The sequence below is a fragment of the Piliocolobus tephrosceles genome, chromosome 9, assembly GCF_002776525.5.
Source record: "Piliocolobus tephrosceles isolate RC106 chromosome 9, ASM277652v3, whole genome shotgun sequence".
NCBI classification, from domain to species: Eukaryota; Metazoa; Chordata; class Mammalia; order Primates; family Cercopithecidae; genus Piliocolobus; species Piliocolobus tephrosceles.
The window spans coordinates 24,363,993-24,387,245 of NC_045442.1; positions in this window are offsets into that span (position 1 = coordinate 24,363,993).

A 23,253-nucleotide genomic window follows, 5' to 3' on the forward strand; every position below is an offset into this window, starting at 1 on the left:
AGTATAAATGACTCTCATTTTTGAACTTCAGTTTTCACTTCTGTAGCGTGGAGAAAACACCTCATTAGTTTTGCGTAATGAAATAAGGATATAAAGTTCCCCTGGCCTATAATAAAACTCTCATTAATGAACACCATCTGATATATAAGTAACATTACCTTCTGATATGGTTTGGCTGTGTTCCCACCCAAATCTCCTCTCAAATTGTAATCTCCATAATCCCCACCTGTTGTGGGAGGGAGCTGGTGGGAGGTAATTGAATCTTGGGCGTGGTTTCCTCCATGCTGTTCTCATTATAATGAGTGAGTTCTCACGAGATCTGATGGTTTTATAAGCGTCTGGTATTTCCCTTGCTGGCACTCATTTCCTCTCCTTCCATTCTGTGAAGAGGTGCCTTCGGCCATGATGGTAAGTTTCTTGCGTCCTCCCCAGCCGTGTGAAACTGTGAGTCAATTAAACCTATCTTCTTGATAAATTACCCAGTCTCTTGGGTATTTCTTCATAGCAGCATGAGAATGAACTAATATACCTTCCATTTACTTCTCTATATTAAAGCACATTCTCATCGTATCATTTCATCCTCGCAATAATCGCTTCTGCCAGTCAGATATTCTTGTCTCTATTTGCCCATGTAGCTTTTAAACAGAATGAATGATTTATCTAGTTTTCAATCCAGAGCTTTTGATATACCAGCTAGAGAAGAAGACAGATCTTCTGTAAGGCTTGGGAGATGCAGTAAAGCTACTCACATTGATTCATGTGGCAAAATGCCTGCAGAGCCTAATGGTCTCTATAGAATGCCTTGATCCTAAATACATTCTTATTTAGTTTCTAATAATATAGCCATATACATTCTTATTTAGTTTCTAATAATATAGCCGTGTACATTCTTATTTAGTTTGTAATAATATAGCTGTATACATTCTTATTTAGTTTCTAATAATATAGCCATCATTGAAGTTAAACATTTAGGAAAGAAAACTACATAATTACAAATAATCCAATCTATTTTTCTAATTCTTCAATAAAAATTGGAAAAACAGATTATTCAATTAACTAAATGTTTAGCTGAAGAAATGTGAGTGAAATGATATGTAATCACCAAGTGCTTATGGTTGCCCATCGCTTGACAATTCACTTGGGTCAAACAAGCTTCAGCTGGGCTTCTCTTCTCCCACTTACCCTGGACCTTTGGCTCATCCCCACAGTTAAGGTTAAGCTGGCACTAAGATGTGGAATATAGCTCTGACCCTTCCACTCCCTTAACAGCTTACCACAGGGAAGAGCATCTGTTGAACCACCCTGACCATGCTGTCTGCTGGCCCCCACAATCACTTTCTTCCCCAACAAAGTTCCTGCTAGTCCTGCAGACCCCTCCCTATACAAGAAAAACCTTTTACTTTTGCTTAATGTTGAGACATATACGGACTCTGAGGTTGATGTGTTCTCCTTATTGCAGTAGTCATCTTGAAAGTGTCTTTTTCTGAATTATGTCTGGATTTGTTTTTCATTTGACAATAACTTTTAGACAGAAATTTTGAGTCGATGATAAAGTGAGAATCCTTTTATGATACTACATTACTTTTACTGATAAGGCCACATATGATCTCTCTGGGTGTGTGTGTGCGCGCGCATATGCATGTGTTGAGAGAGAAACAGAGTGAGACACAAAGACTGAGATCATTTAACTAAAAAATAATAATAACATTTATTGGGTATTTGCCACACTGAGTGGCTTAAAGGGCATAATCTCATTAAATTCTGACAAAAACTCTATAAAGCATGTCCCAGAAATAACTCCATTTTACAGGTCTTAAGAAACTAAGACCTACATTATTTAAATTTATTCACCAAGTTGCCATAAATTAGTAAGTTGCAAAGCTGTCTGATTCGAAAGTTTGCATTTATAATATCTGTATCATATTCCTTTTTTCCAATTTGGGATGCTTTAGGTGCTATTTTCTTACCTGTGTTATGTTTATTACCAAATTATTGATATTTTAAAAATCATATTCTTGACAAAACTGGATTGAACTAATTTAACATGTAAGACTCTGGTCTAGACACAGGGAAAGCCAAAACACAAAGAGGAATGCAAAAATGTTTTTAAGAGGTATACAGTTTGGTATTGGAACTGAGATACAAAGAAGTAACTCTAAAATGACTGCAAATGACATAGAACACAGGGAAACAAAGGACTATGGGAATCAGGAAGAGGGAAGGAGTCTTTCTGGTGCTGATGAGGACCTTTAGATGGTGCTTCAGGGCCAGGTGCCATGGCTCACGCATATAATCTCAGCACTTTGGGAGGCCAAGCCAGGAGGAACACTTGAGCCCAGGAGTTCGAGACCAGCCTGGGTGACATGGTGACACCTTCTTTCTATTCAAAATTAAAAAATAAAATTTCCAGGCAAGCTAAGTGGCATGTGCCTATAGTCCCAGCTATTCAAGAGGCTGAGCCAGGAGTTCAAGATTGCAGTGAGCTATAATCATATCACTGTACTGCAGCCTGGGTGACACATTGAGACTGTGTCTCATAAAATAAAATTAAAAAATATATAAATTGTGCTTTAACAGTGCCTAAGTATAATTGTGAAATGGAGCCTCCATGAAAAATCTTCAATTAAAAGTTAGGATTGATCTGGCCGGGTGTGGTGGCTCACACTTGAAACCCCAGCACTTTGGGAGGCTGAGGTGGGTGGATCACGGGGTCAGGAGATCGAGACCATCCTGGCTAACACAGTGAAACCCCGTCTCTACTTAAAAAAAAAAAAAATACAAAAAATTAGCCGGGCGAGGTGGCGGGCGCCTGTAGTCCCAGCTACTCGGGAGGCTGAGGCAGGAGAATGGCGTGAACCTGGGAGGTGGAGCTTGCAGTGAGCGGAGATCACACCGCTGCACTCCAGCCTGGGGACAGAGCCAGACGCTGTCTCCAAAAAAAAAAAAAAAAAAGGTTTGATTCATAAGATAGTAATTAAATATAAACTCAGGGTATATTGCAAAATTTAACTCACAGGTGTATCATTATTAAAAGGTTTGTGAAGGTGAAACGAGCTGGTACTGGAGAGATGAGGAGTAATTAAATACATTACAAAGAACACCAAGCTGCTCAATGTCCCATGATATAGCTATGGCAGATCCTAATCTTTAACATTTTTATGCAGATGCTTAGATTCTCCTCCTAGCTATTTTTAATGCATAGCTACAGAATTTAGCATCTTGAGAAAGTGCATAGAGAGGAAAATGGGTTCTGCAGTGTTATTTACTATGTGGACTTACCCCAGGTCAGTCACTGAGTGCCTTTGGCATTCCATACAGAAAAAGATCTGTAGGACATTTGTGTTATCTGGTGCCTTCTAGGAAATAACGAGCTCCTGTTAAGGATCTTCAGATTGCCAAGATGTAAAACAAAATAATCTTTTTCCCTGATGTGTTTTCAAACAAAAATACCCCTGTAAAGAAGTGATGTGATGTTAATAGTTCAATGACAGTAGTACTTTGATCTCATTGCTTTGATTGGGCTTTGAAGATAATTTGATTGTAATTCTTTCTCTGGGACATGTCTGAAATACAGTTTGGAATGGTCAATGAAGCCATTGACTGGCCTTTTTGCTGGAAATGTTAGCTCTTGGGGTCCCTTTTGTACTGTTTATTTTCATCTGTAGTGATCCTTCTCTCACTTTACATAGCTCTTTGTGCTTTAAATTCCGGAAAAAGGAATATTATATTTTAATGGATGTGATTTTTCTCATCGGTGACCAATAGCAGTGAGTCCCTGAGCACAGGCTTCCTGGGTGAGAAATCTCAAGTCACATCTTACTAGAGCCAACTACACACTTACTCTTTTTTGAGGCAGTAAAGGGCATAAATGGGCTTTGGCAGACAGACCCCACCTTTACCACTTTGTAACTGCTTATCTATGCTGAGTGGTCAACAAATAGATGAGTTTGGTTGATGATCTCAGAGGCTAAATATGATGTGGGAAAGTTGGTCACTTTGGTGATAAGAGCTAGATTCTTATATCCCTAGTATTTTTCATTTCTGATGTGTATCTGCCGAACCTCCCTGAGGTGCTTGGGGGCTGCAGCCATTTGGTGGTCTCCAATAAGCCACAGAGCCCATAGCCAGGTGGGAGGTACCCCATGCAAGGTAAAGGAAAAAGGGAAAGTAATTTTGACAAATCCTTTGAACTCAGTCTCTGGAGGAACACAATGGACATGTGAATTTTCACGTGTGAAGTCTGAACTCTAAAACTCCAGTCCGTTAGCCTGATAGCTCTTGGGATCCAAAAGACCATGCTACGAGGCCTGGAGACACTGACTTTCTTGATGGTAGAGGGGTTTAGTTGTAGGGGAAACTTATGAGCGTTGGGGAAGAGTTATGCTGCTTTCGTGTGGACGGAACTGTCTTTGTTCAGAGGATTAAAAATGTTTCCTTCCCACAAAGACTGTGAAGATGTAGGTTTTCTATGGAAAACACACAGGGCCTTGGAATTCTCATAAGAAAGTCCAGTGTCTGATGGTTTTGTCTTGCTTTTGATCTCTTATAAGAGCAGTAAGGAACATCTTTGAAAAATGCAGTTGGAAGATTCAAATATCACGTTTTCTGTGTATCAGTATATCAGCTACAGGGTGTAGGGGTGTATAGTACTGAACCCCAGAGAAATGTGACAGTGTGTCCTTGTTTCTAGATGCTGGCATAGCTAGGGGTTGAATATTCTAGAAAGGTGAATTGTGGAAAGTAGGGAGTGCTGGGAAGGGTTTTGAAAGAGACCAATTATAGTACATAATTTCAGAGCTCCTTTAACGCAGTGACTTTTTCTTTCTTTAAATGCTATTTTCAAAGCTGAGAACTGGCAAGAGATCTGTGTAAAGTTACTCAGTCACTTAAATAAAAAGCATCCATTGAAATAAACACAGCTCAAATCGGCTGCATCCACTTTCCATAATCACTCTAGATTTTACCAAACAGTTTTCCCTGTTACCATTCAAGATGCCAGCTGCTTAATTTTCAGTTTTGCCTCTGCTTTGTTAATCTCATCAGTTTCTGTCAGAGGCTCTTTAACTGACAAAATGTAAGACTGTTTACTCGTTCCAGCCTAATTTGTACCTTGTTTGGTCTGATTGAGAGGGAAGAATAAACATAAATGATTTTTATATGTAACACAATTAGTGGTGAGCTAGGCTATCAGTGGTATCTTCAGCTATCCCTTTAGATACATATTGAACACCTGATCAGGTGCTTGTCTGCCTCCCGAGGGAATCAAGAGAAATGCATTTACCAAACTTTCTGAAAGTGCAGTGAGCAGGATATTAGTGTTACATAGAAAATATGTGATATTTGTTCTGATGTTCAAGGAATCAGGATGTGGACATCTTTAGGGGAGCCTAATTTTGGCTACCACAGACTTGCACATTCTAACTGCTACACATTTTAAATTCTTTTGTTTTTGATACTTGTCACTTCACCTTGTTGTCTTTCTCCAAACCTATAACCTCAGATTTTGCATACCTCCAGTGGAGACAGGTCCTCTCTTTAAATATTTGTGTTTTTCTATTTTTTTTTTTTGTTTGTTTGTTTGTTTTGAGATGGAGTATTGCTCTGGCCCAGGCTGGAGTGCAGTAGTGTGATCTTGGCTCACTGCACCTCTGCCTCAGTCTCCCGAGTAGCTGGGACTACAGGCACCTACCATCACGCCTGGCTAATTTTTGTATTTTTCGTGGAGATGGGGTTTCACTGTGTTAGCCAGGATAGTCTCGAACTCTTGACTTCGTGATCTGCCCACCTCAGCCTCCCAATGTTTTAAATAGCATCTGAAGACATCTTCTCACTGATCATAGAGAAACTTTGTTCTATATTGGACTTTTTTTCTTTCTCTTAACTGCTCTACTTGTTTTCTTGTCTAACCTGCTTACCTATCTACCCACCATACTTACCTATCTACCTACTTTTCAAAATAAAAAAATTGTTTATAAGATAGCTAAATTATTTCCTCCATACATTTTTCATACATTTCTCTAAAAAATTGTAATAGCATATGAAATGGGCCTATGTTTCTTAAATAAATAGCAACAAAAGCAAAAAACCCTGATGGTATATAATGTACACACACAGGTAAAAAGTTAGGGCCTTTATTCATGTATCCAAGAGTAATTATTACTGCATTCAGCATTGATCTTTCTGGGATCATTTCAGATAATATTTTAGTAGCAAAATTGAGGTTTCCCAGAGCCAGTGAGAAGCACATCAATTGAACTGATTGATGTCTGCCCTTTTTTCTAGCTGCTGCTGAGCTCTGTTCCCAAACAGCTGGGCATCTCATTTGGCAAGAGGGTTCCCAGGAGTTGAATAGCAGATTATCTAGGAGCTAAGGGAATTACTATTTGGAATCAAGGATATCACACAGTGATGGGTAATTATGAATTATAAGGGGATGAGCACTCAAGATACAAGGTACACTGTGTGACAAGGGCATGCTACTTAAAATGTTTTCAATTTGTGGACAGTTACTGATGTAATTCCCTCTGCTTCCTATTAGAGTTAGCTTGAGTTCAGGTTCCAAAACCCCACCTAGTCACAGGATAAACTTGTCTCACACTTTGAACTCTGAGATCGTTATTTCTATTACTTGTGAGTTTGAGAAGCTGAGAACTGAAAGTGATGACTTGGGGAAATTTTAGGTTTCCTGCTTACCTCCTTGTTTTGATTACTTAACTGCCCTACCTATTTTCTTGTCTAATCTACTTACCTGTCTACTTACCACACTTACCTATCTACCCACTTTTTAAAACATGAAAATTATTTATCATTGAGATCACAAATTATTTTCTCCATACACTAAGTTTTTGACTATTATTTAACCTTGAGTTTAAGCATTTGCTTCATTTGCTCTGATTTAGAGATTCTTTTTGCTATATTAGGAAAAAACTATAATTGAGATGGATGGGCAGACCTTATTTTATCACATTCTTTAAGGGCTAGATAGTATGATCATTGTGATGATGATAATGATAATAACAATTATGATACTAGAGAAATGGATATAAGAGGAAGAAACAGAGGAAGAAATTATCTCTGGGCTTGTGGCAGATTTATTAACTTTTAACTCCACCTAAAATCATTCACTTATATATTCTTGGATTTCAAGCACATTTTTTCCCTCAATTTCTCCTGCCGTCTCTTTCTGCATCACTCATTAAGTCAACTAGATGCTGTATATGTACTGAGTCTTCAAGGTACTATAAGAGAAGGTTATTTGGATTTCAAAGACATACACAACTTCTGTTACCAGAAACTGGATCTTTGACTCAACAGAAGAAAGAATGCCCCAAATTATGCATATTTAAATAATATATAGAAAAATACAGAACATTGGTAAATAGAAAATGACCCAAATCCAAGTACTATTTTGATTTCCTTTTTTTTTTTTTTTTTTTTTTGAGACGGAGTCTTGCTCTATCGCCCGAACTGGAGTGCAGTGGCCAGATCTCAGCTCACTGCAAGCTCCGCCTCCCGGGTTTACGGCATTCTCCTGCCTCAGCCTCCGGAGTAGCTGGGACTACAGGCGCCCGCCACCTCGCCCGGCTAGTTTTTTGTATTTTTAGTAGAGACGGGGTTTCACCGTGTTAGCCAGGATGGTCTCGATCTCCTGACCTCGTGATCCGCCCATCTCGGCCTCCCAAAGTGCTGGGATTAGCCACCGCGCCTGGCCATGATTTCCTTTCAATCTTCCCCAACGACAGTAGTTTTACTGGTTGTAACCTAAGTATAATGTAATTTTGTGTCTGGTGGATATTTGTTGTTTCTGTATACATGGGGCATCTAACCTTTGTCTTGTCTTGGGAGAATTCCTTCCTAGACAAGTTTTTCTCCCACTATAGTGGTTGAAAATGTCACATTTCTGCTTTCACAACATCCTCTGAGTCCACGGTGCTGCCCATGAACAATCAGAAGCTCCTATCTCAGATTAAATCAGAAACAGTGACTTGATGTTACAGAGAATGCACAGGATCCCATCCAGTGGAAATGGCAGTGAACTTGTCAGGGAGTTATATCTAATTTTCTGAGGAGCAGCAGAGAATCCCTATTAAGTAAACATCCCAGGATCTGGTAATGCTGGTCGTTAAGCAGGTCTGGGACACTATATCACATGATGTATTATGAGCCTTTCTATATAGATATCTTGCAGAGGTATCCCCTACAATGTGTGTTCTCCTTGAAAAGTAGAGCCTTTATGCTGGGGCTTGGCTGTCCATCCTATAAGCACATTTCCAGTCAGGGGAATGTATGGTTTTGGCTGTTAGAATGTGGTTGTGGCCAAAGCTTTTAGGAAGTGGTCCTTTTAGGAAGTGGTCCTATGCTTTCCATGCTCTCCTCCCTTTGGCTCACTGGGTGTGGACCACAGTTAGGCTTCAAGGCTGGTGTTTCCACAAGATGGAAGGTATTTAGGATTATTGAAAAGCATGAAAAAGTGTGGTTTGTTATGTGAACAAGAGGTAAACTAATATCTTAAGTCACAGAACCATGGGGTTTTTTTTTGGTTACAAAACTAGTGTTGCCTTAACTGCTCCTCTACATAAATTCTTCTCCAAGGAAATACACTTAAGAAGTCGTGTGAGGAAATGCATTATGCCTTCATCAATGCACTACACCTGAGGATAAGAATAAACGTATTTTTAAATTTTTTGTTAATATAAACCTATGTCTAAACAATGCAACATTTTCAGTAATTACTAGTTTTTATATTTCATATTGATTGAGAACCTAGTAATTACAAAATTGTGCATTTGGAAGATATTTCTTCAGATTCTCAAATGGCCTTTGAATATAAATGAAAAGTCAGCAGCTTTCAGGTCAACCTTACTCTATTCTTTATTCAGATGTGGTTGAATGGTTTTGTTTGTCCTCAAATAGGAGATGGGTCTGTATTCTTTATTTTTTCAGACAATCACCTGGTTTTATAAAATGTAAAAATGTTGCTTTGAAACCATTAAAGGCATCAATCTCAGAGAAGTGGCATAAACATAAACATTCACAAATAATCCATTTTTAAAGTAGACTGGCTAAATTTACATATAGATTAAAATGGAAATGTATGAAATACTTTTTTTTTTTTTTAATCCTGATAGCCTAACACCACTCATTTTTTTGTTTGAGATGGAGTCTCACTCTGTCACTCAGGCTGGAGTATAGTGGCGCAAACTTGGCTCATTGCAGCCTCCACCTCCCGGGTTCAAGCAATTCTCCTGCCTCAGCCTCCCGAGTAGCTGGGACTACAGGTGCTACTAGACCCAGCTATTTTTTATACTTTTTAGTAGAGATGGGGTTTCACCATGTTGGTCAGGATGGTCTCGATCTCTTGACTTCGTGATCCACCTACCTCGGCCTCCCAAAGTGCTGGGATTACACCACTCATTTTTAATGGCTGTAGACTGTGCATAAAGTGCCATGGGTGTTTCCATCTACCTGGAGATGTAAGTGCCCTAGTCCCAGCCAGACTTCATAGGGTTAATTTGAAAATTGATTCCAAGGAGAAGGCAGGGAAAGAATGTGTTGGAGAAAGACTGAAGGATCTACATCAGAATAAGGTGGAATTGATTGAATTAATTTATATGACTTGAACTCATGTTGACCCTGTCTCCCACCTCACTTATATGTAATATATATAATATAAAGTATGTAAAAATGAGGTGTGTGTGTGTGTGTGTGTATATATATATATATATGGGGTGGTGGAAGGAAGAGGGAGTTAATTATCAAGGCTTCATGTTTACCAACTTTTTGGTTAGCATAATCTCATCTTGAACTTTGCTTGGAAGAGATAATTTATTTTCCTGGAGGTTTATTGTGCAAGTGCGTGCGTGCACACACACACGTTTGTACACATTCTTAGGCCAGCTTCTCTCACACAGCTGAATTACGTGAGACTGATCTCTTATAGTCTCTCCTTGTTTCTGTAAAGCAGAAGTTCTGGATATCTCTCCCTCACCAATAGGATGAATAGGAAAGAATTAAAATGGGAGTGGGCGAGTGAGGTGGGAGTAGATGTCAGTGGGAAAAAAGGAACAAGTGATACTGATTGATCAATACACTACATACAGGATATTAATCAGTTGGTGAATATTGTTCACCCCAGGCCCATTGACTTATTCTTGGAGGTGGGGTCTTGGAAGTAGCTTTACAGAAAAGATTCTCAGGTGATCTTGAGAGTGCTGGGTTGAGTATATGCTAAGTATTAGTGTAGTTTTGAAAGGACTGATAATAAGAAACAGACTCAGCAATTACCTGTAATGCATTTTTAGTGTTGTAACAGCGCTGCTAACTCTCTATTTCTGCTCCCTGCCCCACCCCCACCCCCAAACCCCATAGCTGCAGTGGGTGGGATGAACAAACCAGCTCTTTCTCTTTTCTGCCTGGATCAGTGGAAAAACACAACCTTGGTACAGGACACAGTACCTTAAAGCACTTCAGATCCTTCTTTGCAAGTAGGGAGGGAATCATTTTGAGTAAACATTCGAAAAGGGCAACAATGAAAGCTCTCCAAATCCAGCCAGAGGTCTGGAGCCATCAAATCCAGGGCAGTCAGGAAACTGTCAGATAAGTAGCCATCCCTGCAAATAGCCCCTGGAATATCGCCAAGTCCACAAAGCAGGTCTAAAATAAAATCCCACGGCTAATAATATAATCTTGTTCTAAGCGACTAGCTATGATTGAAGTACTTATTTATTTTTCTTTGCTTTATGTGTATTTTAGCACAATTCTTTCATCACCATGGTCCTAATGACCAGTGCTACATTATGGACCTTTGATTTTGCAGCGAGTAAGAAACATGCAAAAAATGAGCCAGTAAATAAATGTGTTCTGTTCCCTCCAAAGCCAGGAGCAGATCCTTTTATATAACAACAAAAGCAATCCAAGAAAGCTTCCCATGTGCTGATAATTCTAGTTCTGTTTCCAGGCTGCAGGGAATGAGTGCTGAGTTTATACTGTAATGGTAATAGTCCTTCCTATAGGTTGTAAACAGCTCCAACGCCTAAACTAAGTGGTATGGCTTAGTTGTTTTTAAGAACATGGATTTTAAAATGAATGCTGGAGATAGACCTGGAATAAAATCCTGCTTTGCCACGTATACTTGGATGATCTTCAATAAATTACTTAACCAATCTAAGCTTTTTTCCCCTCTATCTGTTAAATGGTAAAATCGTATACCTACCTCTAGTGGACTTCGATATCTTTTATTTAAACCCTCCGTAATTCAAAACAACTAATATAGAATCCCCACTCCTTGGATCTGAGGACTGAGCATATTGACTCAAGACTGTTCACTGAAGAGCTTTATTCCTGTGGTTGCAGCCATTGGTTAAAGCATAAACCTGTAACCCAAGAGAGAACAGAGATGCTCCTTAGGATTTCTTTGCTGGAGAAAGCAGGGCCAACTGCTCTTTCAACTGCAGGTATCCATTTTTCCTGCCACAAGTAGAACACATAACCGTGGAAGGTGAGATTGAGGCCAATGAGTTAAGAAAAGTTGTAGAGTGGCAGGGGGAGACATAGCAAACAAGCCTGATATAATACTGCAGCGAGAGCCACCCTTCCCATTTTCTTGAACTGTTAAATCCCCAATTTACTTTAGCATTGTTATTGTTAGCAGTAGTAATGAGACAGGAATAATATAAGCCGGGCGCGGTGGCTCAAGCCTGTAATCCCAGCACTTTGGGAGGCTGACACGGGTGGATCACAAGGTCAGGAGATCGAGACCATCCTGGCTAACATGGTGAAACCCCGTCTCTACTAAAAATACAAAAAACTAGCCGGGCGAGGTGGCGGGCGTCTGTAGTCCCAGCTACTCGGGAGGCTGAGGCAGGAGAATGGCCTCAACCCGGGAGGCGGAGCTTGCAGTGAGCTGAGATCTGGCCACTGCATTCCAGCTCGGGCGACAGAGCAAGACTCCGTCTCAAAAAAAAAAAAAAAAAAAAAGGAATAATATAGGATGGTCACAGGAGAATAGAAATGCCCAGGCAGCAGTTTCACATCACTAGCAAAGGGAAACTGTTGAAATGGTTGCATAAGCTAGGGGTGGATAAGACCCTGAGAAACACGATGTGGGCCAAGCTCGCTAAGACTGACTGGACCCAACATAGCATTGGATTTGACCTAGGTTTCACCTAGGACCTTGTTATATGCTCATTAACATACCGAATCACACACTCACTAGTGCCATGACAGTTCTGGGAATATCCGTATTTGGTGTAAAAATGGATGGCACCACAGTTCTGAGAAACCTTCACCTTCTTCCAGAAATCTTCATGAATATTCCACCCCTGGGTTAAAGAAACCAATAAAGATGGAAACCCCAAACTCTGTGGGTGAGATGCTCTCTCTTGAGTATGTCTATACTCCTTCTTAAGTACACTTTCACTTTGCAATAAATCTCCCTATTTTTTCTTTCCTTTTCTTTTTTCTTTTCCTTTTTTTTTTTTTTTTTTTTGAGATGGAGTCTCGTTCTGTTGCACAGGTTGAAAGGCAGTGACTCAGTCTCAGCCCACTGCAGCCTCTTCCTCCTGGGTTTAAGCAATTCTCCTGCCTCAGCATTCCAAGTAGCTGGGATTATAGCCATGTGCCACCATGCCTGGCTAATTTTTGTATTTTTAATAGAGATGGGGTTTCACTGTGTTGGCCAGGCTGGTCTCAAACTCCCGACCTCGTGATCCGCCCACCTTGGCCTCCCAAAGTGCTGGGATTACAGGTGTGAGCCACCACACTTGGTCTACTTTATTTTCTAACTAGCCCTTTAATTCCTTCTCTGGACAGTGTTCAGGGCCTGGACACCAGCTGGGGTTAAGGTCCCACCAGCGTTTAGGGACCTCTCTTAGCCCACCAGTATCAGTAACAGTAGTAGAGTAATATTATTTGTTGCTCTGCTGTTCAAGTCAGCTTTAGTTGAGGTTCTCTAGTTTGTAACTGGAAAAGTCCTAGTTAATATAGTACCACATAGGAGTACAGCAAGGGGGAAATGAGGTGCTTACTACATGTAAAACACTTAGCATCATGAATAAAACCTTAATAAATATTAGCCATGATAATGAGGATAGTGATAATGACAGTTATAATGACAGTGCTAATAATGATACCTTCTATTTTTTTCCTGTAAAATATCCGGAACAGCACCATGAATGTCATAGGCACTCACTAAATGTCACTTGATTTTTTTCCCTCTTCTTGGAAGATAGTGAGAAAGTTAATAAGAACTGGAAAAAAACTTTGCATCTGTTTCTGTTGCCAGCTCTAGCCATTACCAGTTTTCTGTTTCTATGTTTGATGTGGTTTGGCTCTGTGTCCCCACACAAATCTCATCTTGAATTGGAATCCCAATAATCCCCACGTGTGTAGGGAGAGACCTGGTGGGAGGTGATGGGATCACGGGGGCAGTTTCTCTCATGCTGTTCTTATGATAGTGAGTTCTCATGAGATCTGATAGTTGCATAAGGGGCTCTTCCCCCTTCACTCTTCACTCTTATCTCTTACTTGCTGCCATGTAAGACATGACTCTTCTCCTGTTGCCATGATTGTGAGGCTCCTAAGGCTTCCTCAGCTGTGCAGAACTGTGGGTCAATTAAAACTCTTTTCTTTATAAATTGCTTAGTATGTCTTATAGCAGTGTGAAAATGGACCAATACAATGTTCAATTTTTTTATTGGTAATTCATATTAATACCTTACCTCAACTTCAAATTATGGAAGAACTTAGTTCTCAGTATTTTCACCTTTGAAGGACTAAGTAGTTTGTTGTCGGGGAGCTGGATGGTGCTGCTCAGAGCAAGAACATATTTGCATGAATTAAAATCCTGTAATATGTTCTCCTCAAGCTTCCTCTGTTTTCTGTTTTGAGAAACAATGAAAAAGACATTGCCTCAAATCAGAGGACTTTTAGAAAATAAAACCAAAAGGCAGTGGCATAATTCATTACTGTCAATCTTGTTAGGATGATACATGTAAGGAAAGCTACAAAGGTTTGGAACAATCTGGAAGAAAGCTCTGATAAAATTACAGAAGAGATACATAATTTTTCTAATGATTATTAATCATCACCATCTTCTTCCTCACTTTTGTTATTAACGTTCATATTGAGTTAATGACTGACCCTGAATGACAGTAATTAATTTCTAGTTCATACATTGATTTGCTTTGCATGTTCAAGAGCTGGGCTTAACAGAATTTTGGGCAGAACTATGAGTCAAACAGGATCACTACCAATATAAATAAAGAAATCTCTATGTCAGCATTTGAATAGAGAAATGAAAGACACAGACAAAACCATTTCCTCACTGTGGACACTGGCCATAGTTTGGACTACGTAACCTCAGACAAATGTGCTAGGTAGGTATGGGAGTTAATTTCATGTTTTCGATATCTTTGTGAGGAAACAAAGCTGAGGAAAAAGTAATCATGACTTGGAAATCATATAGGTCATATAGCTAATTTAGGTTGATGTATGTATACTTATATATATGCACATATACATGTATATAAATGTATGTATATATAATACTTATATAGGTATACATAAATATATTTATATTCATACAAATACATAAATATGAGTATAAATAATGTATAACTTTAAACATGATGGCAGAAGCTTTTGTGTGTTCATCAAAATCAATTAAATATATTTCTTCTACCACTTAGGCACATAGTTCATCTGCATGCTGAAGACTCACTGTTATTAGATGTGACCATGTGGCTAAGTTCTGGCCAATGGAAAAGGGGAAGAAGTAAAATGTGTTATTATTCCCAGGACTGGCCCATTATTTTGTCTCACATGAATATCCAGATCCTCTCAGGATGTAAATGGTTATCAGAGAACACTTAGAATCTGAGGGTAGACTCATAATATTGAAGACTGAGTAACTTCATGGAAGTTGCTTGCTGAAAAGAAACTCATTTAATTGATTACATGGGGTAAGAAATAAACTATTGTGATTAGCCACTGAAATCTGGGAGTTTGTAATAGCACCTGGTAACATTTTAATATTATAGTAATCTATAATCTCCTAAACTCCTTTAGGACTAAGTAGTCTTAAAATATTTGTATGATAATGTGATCAAAAGTGACTTTTAATAAGTGTTTTATTGTTAGTTAGTATATTTTTACTTCTTTTACCTGTGTGGCCTTAGAAAACTTGAGGTCTCTGAGTTTAATTTAATCTTTCTGAGCTGGAAAATAAGGTAACAGTACTTAACTCACAGCATAATTATGGAGTTTAAAAGAGCTAGTGTGTGCTTCAGCATCCCAGAGTAGGGTAAGTTCTCCACGAAAAATGTGTGTCCCTCAGGCCCACCTCTGGCAGAGAAAGCTGCAATTTCCCAAAACACTCTATTTCTCCTTTCTCATTGCCTCATCTCTGCTTGATGAGCTCAGCTAGGGCCAGAGAGGCCATGTCTCATTCATCTTTAAATCTACAGCACTGAGATCAGGCTGCCTGACTAGCAAATACATTCCAAATAAATAACTGCTGAATACATGTATTCATGAATCAAATAATTTATGATATTTTCTGTCTTCATTAGAGACTGTTAGCGCATCAATATGGTGTTTGTTGAACCTGACAAGATGATCAGTTACCCTTGTGTTTATTCTTTCTTGCCCATGGTTAGTGGATGTACTAAAAAAATGGATATATATCTGAATTGTGAAATGAAATGAGTTTTCATAAGTACAGTCAAATGATTTGCCAACTCTTGTGTCTACTGCTAATGATACAAAACACTAGCATTGGACTCAGAATGATCAGGTTTTAATTTAGTTAAAATTTAGGGGTTCTCATAGGAGAAAGAGGGGACAGCTAATCAGAATACCTGAGGATCTTTTCCAAAACTCAACTACAATTTTGGAATCCAGATGGGATCATTCTCCAGGCAGTGTCTGATGCCCTACCTCCATGGAGACTCACTGACCTTTCTGCCATGTGCTTTTCCAGTTATTTAGTCACATTTATGCCAGATAATCAATGGAAAATCATAACTTTCCAAGCCTTGTTTTCTCTTCTGTGCAATGAACATCTCAGTGTAATTGCAAGGACTGAATTTACAGTTCCCAGAATCTGGTACTGGTACTCAATTGCTTGCATTTGCTTTCTTGTACTATTGGTGACCCCATTAAAGTCAACTCAGCTCTCAGTGCTCATTTTCTCTTTTCTAATTTTCCTATCTAAACTTACTCTTGTAAACAACTCGTATCATTCTTTTAGAATGATAGAACAGATTTTTCAGAACAGAGTCTGCTGTTCTATTCTGATTTTATTTTTTTACTTCACTGTGTTAGAAGGTGTATATTTTACATTTTAGTATGTAGTACTGGACTGTTCTCCCTTAAGCCATTCCTAATCTGTGCTCTCACCAGCATTTAGGAGCTAATTTGTTTCCCGTTTTTTTTCCAATAGACTTTCTAAATAGTTCCTTTCCCCTCAATTTAACGTCTACCATTTTAAAAAACAAACACTACCTATGAGAAAGCCATGTTTGTTCATGTTCTTAACAGTTTGAGTGTGGTCAAGTAGATAACCATGTCTTATATCTATGGAGGGTCAGGCAGAGAGTGGGGTATGGGGACAGCATAATTTTCTGCTCAGTGGTCAGAGTACCAGGAGGGGAGTCTGAAAGCCAACTGGTCCTGCTGCTAAACGCAGAATGCAAGGATGAAGCACAATGATTTATTTGCTTTTGGTAGCTATCATGGCTCTGCCTTGTTTTAACTTGGGGGCAGCCAATCTGTGACCTTGTCAGGACTGTGAGTTTTCCTGGGGGCCTGCAGTGAGCCCCACATGGTGGTAGAGACTGTAGAGAAAGGTAAAGGAAGCAGAAGACAGTTTTCTATTCTCAAGGAGTCTATGACTCACTGGAGCAAAAAACTAACCAAAGTTGCATAAATTCACCTGATAGTTTTTCTTTTAGCTCATGTAGTATTTGTATCACATTTAATTAGTTACTTTTATTTAAAATGAGAGTTTCATTAAAAATGCAGATTATTATCATATTTTGAAAAGTGGGAGATCTGGCACTAGTGACCTTGAATTCCTGTAATTATCACCTGTAACTAAAAAGCCTTTATGGTTTACATTTTTTTCAGTTTTCTACAGTTCCTACCAGTCCCCTTGTGTAATAATCAGCCTGTTCCATTCTTATTCATTATCTGTGAGGACATAAGATTTCAATACATTGGCTTAGATAGTTGAATTGGAATTCCTACGGGAAGTTGATACTAACAAAAATAACATATAAAACTGATCTGGACTTTAATGGACTTGTAGGTCTTTCAAATTAAAATAATGTTAATGAACCTTTCAAAATTCTGTTTTTAAAATAGGATCACATTATATACATACAATCTTCTAAATCTTTTTTTTTCATTCAACAGTAGCAGTAGAAATACATAATGTTCTTTCAATCTTTTTCTTCCATAGAGTATATTCTGATGTTCCCAATACTATGTTTTGTTGTTGCCTTTTTATTGCTGTTATTTTGGGTATAGGATCCCACCTGTTCTAACCCTAAAAATTCCACCCAAGGCCAGGCGTGGTGACTCACGTCTGTAATCCCAACACTTTGGGAGGCCGAGGTGGGTGGATCACGAAGTCAGGAGTTCAAGACCATGTTGGCCAATATGGTGAAACTCCATCTGTACTGAAAATACAAAAATTAGTTGGGTGTGGTGGCACGCACCTGTAGCCCCAGCTGCTCAGGAGGCTGAGGCAGGAGAATCACTTGAACCCAGGAAGTAGAGGTTGCAGTGAGCCAAGATCATGTCTCTGCACTCCAGCCTGGGTGACAGAGAGACTCCATCTCAACAAAAACAAACATTACCCACTCAGTCTTGTCTATCCCTTGTCCATATACTTTCTGCAGTCTTGGCTGTGGGAAAGCATCATGGATCTAAATATACACTGCCTAATTTGAATCCCAGCACTGCCACCTGGTAGTTGAGTGACCTTGGGCAGATTGTATAACTGAAGTTTCCACATTTGGAAAATGAAGATAACATTCTACCTACTTACCTCATAAGGCTGTGGTGAGCACTAATTGTGTTAATTCATATAACGTGTTTAAAACAGTGCATGGTACATAATAGATCTTTAATAAGTGTTAACAGTTTCTGCTATTTTCTAATGGAATACGATATTTTGAAAATGTTAAATACAAGAACATTGATAGCCACTATTTATTGGTCACCTTATGTAATGGCAGATACTTTGCTTAGCTTATCTCATTTCATCCTCACAACACTAAATCACTTCATAACCTTTCAACACATTGAGAATCTACTTTGTGCCAAACATTTTGTAAGACACTAGAAATTTAGCAGTGAGGAAATCAAACACCTGTCCTCGCACAAAGCTTACATTCCATTGGAGAAAAACAGAACGTTTATATTAATAAGTAAATAAAATGTACAGCAGACTGGAACACTATGAAAATATCATAAAGTAGATATGGTAGAAAATAGGTGTAATTGTCTCCATTTCTATAAAGAAACTGGCACAGGGAGAAAACATTATTAATTGTGGTCAAGGATTTTTAAAATACCTGCCCAAGTCCTGATGTTCCCAGGTCCTTGGAAAGGCCAAGGAAGGACAACTATATTTGTGTTCTACGTTGTCATGTGTGGTAATTGTGGATTGGAATAAAGAAGATATTTTTGACCCAGCTAGACCAATTATATTGTTTCTTTTGGGAATTTTGTAACACAGTCAAAACATTCATATATTGCAGGTTGGCAGTGGTTATGGACAAGTGTTTGTCTGAGTTGTCAGAGTGAATGCAAATGATCAAACTTATGCACATTAGCTTAAGTAAATAATTTATCACTCTAAGAATACATGAACAGAGGTATAGACAATGTTGATGCATCTATCACAGCTTGACTGTCATGCAAATCCATGGAACTGGCAATGTTCCAGAGTGCTGGAGTGGTCTATTTATCACTTTTGGGTGTGTGAGACCCTAGTGATAAATTTAGCAAGCCTTACCTCAACCTGTTAACTCAACAAGACTATCCTCAAGGAGATGAGCATGCAGGCTTGCCTCCTTTACATAAGCTCCACTGAGCCCACCAAGGAGAATTGAGACACCTTAATGCTGCAGCCTCCAGTTAGTGAGATGTCAGAATATTCTTTTCTATTTACTTGCTTTTAGCTTTTACTAAAGAAAAGAAAGAATCTAATTTTAAAATGTGTATGCAAACACACACACACACACACATAATTACAAGGATTTGAACCTATATCTGTGTATTCTCCGTAAATAGTTTGAAGAATAAAACATACAATTGTTTTGAAGAATAAAATGCAGTTTATTTATCATTAATGGTTTAGGAGACTTAAAACTTCTTGTAAAAATTCCATTTTTTTTAATGTTAAAAAGGCCATCTCAGAAATTTAGGAACATTTTATTCTCTCCTCCACTCTTGAATTATCAATGCCCACATTTCCCAGTGCAAAACACTTGTTGAGTATCCCTGTACTACATCCCTATTTTTCGAAGTTTTAGAAAGAGCAAGTTACCAACAGAAGACCACAAAGAGGAATGAGCTGGTCCCTCCCAGCCACCTCACACAGAATGGAGCTGGCTTTCACACCTGGCTGGTTTTCAAGTGTGTAAATATTCCACAAGAGTGACTGATAACACTAGGCTTGGCTAATTTCTAAAGATCATTTTCCTCTGTGAGTTAAAGCCAATGACCCCAGCTCACAAGCAAACATCGGTTGTTCCTTGCTAACCCTTCCAGGCACTTCGTTTGATTTCTCAGTCTGCCCTGTAATCTGTGTAGTTGCCTCCCTGAAGTTGTTTATTCTGAAAGGACATACTGGGAGCCTAGACCAAATAGTGCAGGTTGGTCAAAAGCTACTGGCTGATGGTTTTCTTGCACGTGAATGAATTTTAATGATGATTTCACCTGCTGATGGTCTAAGTGTATCATTCATTACATTTGGGTAAAACGCATGTTAATGTGCTTAGCAAGTAGTTCAGGAAGAAATATTTTTATCTGTATTTCAAAAACTAATAAGCATGCATTTTGAATACAAATATTTTATTTGGAAGGATAACTATGACAATGCTGGTTGGGTTGTATTTCTCATAGGAGCTTTAGGAGTGCTTCAAAGGCAAGTGATTGTATCTGTTTTTTATCTTGCTCAATTAGTTCTCTGTGAATCTTGATCTTTGATTTTATTTTGAAGAGGTGCTGCAAAGTGAAAATGCCATTGGAGCAAATTAGAATAGAATAATCAAATGAGTGTTGGACCGAGACACTAATCTGCTGTGTGACCTTGGGTAAATCATATGGATCATTCTAGGACCCAGTTGTCTCATTTTCTCCTAAAATACCTATGTTTTATTGTGATTCTTAACAAGAGTGTGGATATAAAAACCTACTGTGAGCTAAAATGTATACCATGTAGGTACTGATATTGTCATTTGCAAATGTTGTTGATGTGAGAGTCCGATGATGTAGGGTAGATCTCATCTTGTGAAGTCGAATCAAGTTGCTTATTACTTTTCTTTTTAGGTGGGAAACATTTTTGTTAGGAGGAAGTGTTCACGTTCCAAGTTGCCAGCTATAAATTGTAACCTACCGAATAATCTTTCTGGGGGATATGCATCATTTTTAGAGTTTGGGCTACGTAATGTCGTCTGGTTGAGTGCAATGCTTTTTCTCCTGGGCTGAGTATTAAAATCACGTAGGGCTTTAAAAGCTACTAATTCTCAGGCCTTAGCTGAATCCCTGTTTCTAAGAGTAAGGTACAGCAACTTGTACTTTTAAAAAAGTATCTCAAGTGAGTCTGATGACAGCAAAGTTTGTCGTTGACTATTTCAGTAGAAAGAGCATCAGATTTACAGGGAGATACACCAGGAACTGAATTCTGTCAACTTTGTGATTTTAAGTCGAGGTCTACTATAAAAAATAATTCAGTTTGCCTTTATCTCTGGTTCCTGGGAGGTAACCTCTAAATTCTTGAAAGTTCCCAAGTCATATCAGTGTCTTCGTTATTTATGGTGGCCCCTGGGACCACATTACTTAATTCATGCTAACAATATGACTCAGATCATGCCATAAAGACCAACTATGTGGTTAGAATGCTGGGGCTTTGAGTCATGTAATATCAATCTGGTCTCAGAGAAGGGATGACTGGAGATTGAGTCACATGGCTAATGATTCGGTCAGTCATGCACACACAACATTTTAAAATAACAAGTAGCATTTTTAACATTTAATTTTGTCTTTCACTTTTTTTTTTTTTTTTTTTTTTTTTGAGACGGAGTCTCGCTCTGTCGCCCAGGCTGGAGTGCAGTGACCGGATCTCAGCTCACTGCAAGCTCCGCCTCCCGGGTTTACGCCATTCTCCTGCCTCAGCCTCCCGAGTAGCCCGCACCTCGCCCGGCTAGTTTTTTGTATTTTTTAATAGAGACGGGGTTTCACCGTGTTAGCCAGGATGGTCTCGATCTCCTGACCTCGTGATCCGCCCGTCTCAGCCTCCCAAAGTGCTGGGATTACAGGCTTGAGCCACCGCGCCCGGCCTGTCTTTCACTTTTATAGCATGAAATCTTATGACTAATATAACTTTAAGTATACCTTATTTGCCCATTTACATAACATTTTATTATTTTTGAAGAGGAATACTTTTGTGCCCCCCTTTTAACCTAACATTTTAATCATGAACCTTTACTCATAGAGAACACAAAAATATGCTTTTATTGGTTGTATATTTCATTACGCTTATCTAAAATAAATTAAGATATTAAATTGTTGAACATTTTTATTATAATTATTTGTTACTTTTATAAAATCTTTTTTTTTCTTTTGCTAGAGATAGTCTCACTCTGTCTCCCAAGCTGGGGTGCAATGGTGTGATCATAACTCAATACAGCCTCAAATTCCTGTACTCAAGCAATCTTCCAACCTCAGCCTCCCAAGTAGCTGGGGCTGTAGGCATGCTACAATGTCTGGTTATTTCTTTTTTTTTTTTTTCTATTTCTTTTAGAGGTGTGGTCTCACTACATTGCCTAGGCTTGTCTTCAACTCCTGGCCTAAACTGATCCTCTCACCTCAGCCTCCGGAATAGCTGGGATTACAGACATGAGCCACCATGCCGGACTATATTTATTATTTTAAAAGATAGTTTATATCTTTGAATTCATGACTTCATGCTTTTTAAAAATATATTTTTAGAATAATTCACAGGAAAGGGATTTCTACGTCAAAGACTAAGAACACAGAAGAACTTTTTTTTTTTTTTTTTTTTTTGAGACGGAGTCTTGCTCTGCCGCCCGGGCTGGAGTGCAGTGGCTGGATCTCAGCTCACTGCAAGCTCCGCCTCCCGGGTTTCCGCCATTCTCCTGCCTCAGCCTCCGGAGTAGCTGGGACTACAGGCGCCCGCCACCTTGCCCGGCTAGTTTTTTTGTATTTTTAGTAGAGACGGGGTTTCACCGTGTCAGCCAGGATGGTCTCGATCTCCTGACCTTGTGATCCGCCCGTCTCGGCCTCCCAAAGTGCTGGGATTACAGGCTTGAGCCACCGCGCCCGGCCCAGAAGAACATTTTTAAGTGACAAAGAATGTTTCCATAAGTTTTCTAATTTAATACTCAAAAAAAATATCCTGAAGGTGAAAAACACATGTTGTTCCACCAGTTTATAGATAGAAAAACTGAGTTTAAGACTATTCAATGACTATTTAAGACCAGATGAAATGTAAGAAACAGGCCTAGAACCATTTGCTGGGCCTGCGATTTTTCTCAGTGACCTAGGGAAAATAGAGATTATTTGTTTCTTCCTTATTTTGTATTGATTACCTTATAACTTTTATAATAATTATATATTTACCTATTTTGGATGGAAAATGTCAAGGGAGGAATAATTTGCAAATTTGTTTCAGTGGAATTAGACAGTCATCAGAATATAAAGATATACTCAAACTACAAAGCAATAATTCTAATGTTAATTTATGAGGGAGAGGAGGGAGGAAGGGGATGAGGAGGAGGAGGAGAGGAGGAAGAACAGAGCTCCTAGTATGAACTACCATTGGCCCGCTGCTTTACTAACTGCCTTCTTATGAATAATCTCATATCTAAAATAATACTATTATTTTTCTTCAAGAATCCTCCTTTTACAGATGAGCAAACTGAGGCCTAGAGAGTTAACATGCTTTCCAGTGATTTGAAATCTACAAAATAGCATATGAGATTCAGCACAGGGCTGCCA